Source organism: Centruroides sculpturatus, unplaced genomic scaffold (assembly GCF_000671375.1).
Source record: "Centruroides sculpturatus isolate CEXI.00-Female unplaced genomic scaffold, Cexi_2.0 scaffold6084, whole genome shotgun sequence".
Lineage (NCBI taxonomy): Eukaryota > Metazoa > Arthropoda > Arachnida > Scorpiones > Buthidae > Centruroides > Centruroides sculpturatus.
Window position 1 is genome coordinate 1 of NW_019390190.1, and position 3,540 is coordinate 3,540.

The following is a 3,540-nucleotide window of genomic DNA, read 5'->3' on the forward strand; positions in this document are numbered from 1 at the left end:
GCTAGGTTAATTTCTGCTGCTTGCTTGGAATAAAATTTCTCATATTTTATATGAGAATGATAGGCAAGCAATTCTGTAAAAGCACTGGCACTGAACATTTCGCTTCATGCAGTCTATTTTGCAACTTTTTTAAAATGATGTCAATCCCGAAAATCTCGGGAGTAGGAAAACTTAATCCCGAAAATTTTGGGACTGAAAAGTAGTCGGAATCCCGATTTTCGAGATCCCGGGATCAAATCCTCTATGTACATTACATGTATATTAAATTTTTTCTTTGATGTACTAGTAAGAAAAAAAATCCTAATAAATATCTACATAACCATGATAATGATGACCATCAAAATATTCATACTGTCTAATAGCCATTTCATCCATCATTAAACAGCATAAAGTTGAATTTATCTGCAGACACAGTGTATAGAGCAAAGAAAGTTTCCTCAGTAAATCTAGGTGAAGCAGAAATGCCTGAATACCATGAACAAATTGTACGAGGATAAAGCAGAGCAAAGCCCAAGCTGCTTCTAACATAGTCATAGCCACTGGGTGATAAATAGTTAAATGTAAGTGCAAACTTACATAAGGCTGCTGAATATGCTCCTACTGATTTTTTGTTAAGCCTATGTTGGACAGGTACTGAAAGAAGATAAGGCTGTACTTGTAGGTGTAGAAGGCTACACCTACAAGTACAGCCTTATCTCCTTGTCTTAGGAGAAATTGAAAGGTGTAAAGAATGGAGAAGTGAAAGGGAAGAGGGAAAATGAAGTGAGATAGGAAAGTTGGAAAAAGTAACCATAGGATCCATGGGGTGCCTGCACTGTTTTTAATTAGGAAAAACAACCAATGTTGGACAGCCTGCATTAATTGGAGTGCCATAAGTGGGGTTGCTGGAGGAATCTGAACATTCCTCCAGCAACTCCAGTCCTGCCTCAATGATGTAATTATTTTTCTTTGTTTCTTTTTGTTTTGTTGTAAAATTAAAGTCAATAAAAAAGTAATTAAAAATTAAAAATGCTTGCAACAATTCATCTTGTATGGCTTCCTTCAGGGTTTCTATTTTACTGTTTGTTTTTTTTTGCCTCTTGCATTGTTGTAATGTTTTTAATTTTTTCTGAAGTGCCATATTTCTTTCCACTTGTTGAAGCAATTATTTTTTTATTTTTCTTGGAGATTCAATTATAGCATAAGTGTGGTCCACTAATATGCTGATAAAAAAATAAAGTATGATAAATGAGTAATCAGTTTAGAGAATAGAAGTTACTTAGACTGATTATTAGACTAACCTGAATTTGTAGCATCAATGGCAGCATTTGAAGACAGCTTGATGCTTCTATAACAATGTCACAAATATTTTGTTCATTGTCATTAAGCCTATTTCTTATAAGAACCCATCTGCTTTCATTTTTCTAACATTCAATAGACAAAGATATATCATTTATAATCTATATCTTTTACTTTGTAACATTACAGTTAATGCTTTAATATCTTTTTAAACTTTAACTTGTGTCAATATTTTTACAGAAACATTACCTTTTTCAGATGATCAGGAAATTCAAATATTGGGGAACTGCATTCTTTCTTAGGATCTTGTGTGCAGTTGATGATAAATAATAGCAATCACTGCTAAAATGAACCAAACAAAGAACAGACTACTGGGTTTGTTGCCATTTAGTTCTTTTTGTAACAATCCATTTTCTTTTTAATATCAGCTCAGAAGAAAATCTACAATGAATAATTTAAAATAATGTAAAAAAATCTCAGAACATGGTATTGGGTATTCTCAGAGTATTGGGTATCATACATATATAGTAATTTAAAAAAATATATTATACACTTACTGGTGAAAAGTGGGACAAAAAGTACAGAACTTTCGCTTCTGCCCTAAAATATGGCATCACTTCCTGTTCCAAGTCAGCTTCATAATACTAATGCCAGCTACCATTCTGGATGTATATATTTCTTTACTCTGTGGGACTACCACATCAATTGTCATTAAATGTCCAATCAAATGGTGAGATCAATGGAGTCCATTCTGTTGGAAAATTACTCCCTCAGGCAACACACTTTCTAATTTTTCATACATCACACATTTTGCTTTTTCTGCATTATGCCATTTTTACATTCTTTGTTAAAACAACAGGCCAATGCTGTCATCTGTGTACACGTAAGAAAAGTATTGACTTGAAGAATATAGCAGTGAAGTATTGTCAAAATCAGATAATAAGTTTAGAAGTTTTTAGGACTTGAAACTAGGAGAATTTTATACGACAATTGTATTTTTAAGTTGTAATTATTATTGATAAATCAGCAAAAATCAAATGTAATGAATTTACTCTGTATTGAGATGTTGAAAGAATCATTAAATGACTAAAAATTTATGCAACATGGTGTATATGTATATTATTCATAATTTGACAAAGCAAAAAAAATGTATGTTTGCATAAATGAAATATACAAGTTCATAAAAATCGGCTATTTTATGATTTTGTAATATATAAATTAAAAGAATTCAAAAATTTGTTTAAAAGGCTAAATATACATTTTTGTTACATATACAAAAGTCTGATTCATTAAGTTACTAATAGCCAAATATTTACTGCCAGATTTTCATGAAAATACAGGTTATATTTGTTACATTTTAAAATTATTATAACAAACACTACTGCTATAAACAATAAGTTGTTAACTTTTCAATTCTTGTATTTGTCAATGAAGAATATTTTATTATGCAATGTTAATTTGTGTGTTGACCAAGGCAAAACCTTTCTCACTTGTTTCTAGCTGTTTATAGATGAGTATGAATGTTTTTGGCCTTCTTCAGGTACACTGTGGTCTGTTAGAGCATCGGTTGGTAGAAATTTAAACAGTGTAAAACATTGACACTGTTTAAATTTCTACCAACTGATGCTCTAACAGACCACAGTGTACCTGAAGAAAACCTATTAAGAAGGCTGAAAACGTTTGTACTCATCTATAAATGGCTAGAAAAAAGTGAGAAAAGTTTTGCCTTGGTCATCTTAAAATAGTTCTAGCTACAAATGCATAGAAGTGTAATTTGTGTGTACATTTTAAATATATATAAATAAAATTATATAGTTTACAGATTATGTTAATTTGTAATTATATGAAGTTTACACTATTAAAAAATCCAGCAGAGAATTGTATAACTTTCCCAGCTGTTATGACATTTGATTATAAAAAACTTTTTATCTGTATCCTCAAAATTAAGCATTTTACCATTTTATAAGTTTTATAAAAATAAAAATTGTAAATACTGATAAGAAAATCTTAAAGTCCAATCCCTCTGAAGAGATAATACATAACCCCGCTCTATATCTCCCCACTTCCTTGACATTTAACAGCATCAATGTCCTTTACACACAAGCTACCATGCCAAATTTCTTACTCATTACCTCACCATTTGATCTATACTAATATTATAAAGAGGTAATGTATGTAAGTTTGTTTGCAGCAGGAATCTCCGAAACTACTCATCCGATTTCAAAAATTCTTTCACCAATATTTAGAATGGAACTTCAGGGT

At 30.9% G+C, this 3,540-nt stretch overlaps 1 long non-coding RNA gene across 2 annotated transcripts; it reads right to left on the reverse strand.

Moving 5' to 3' along the window:
- Positions 1–729: 729 nt before the first annotated feature.
- LOC111617428 lies at positions 730–2,408 on the reverse strand. 2 transcript variants are annotated; one of them, XR_002755409.1, is made up of 4 exons: positions 1,836–2,408; positions 1,528–1,719; positions 1,281–1,403; positions 730–1,202 (listed from the first exon to the last, which is right to left on the reverse strand). It is a non-coding gene; the product is annotated as an uncharacterized LOC111617428 (long non-coding RNA). The 2 variants fall into 2 exon arrangements; XR_002755408.1 differs by having other exon boundaries at positions 1,528–2,408.
- Between the last annotated feature and the right edge of the window lie 1,132 nt (positions 2,409–3,540).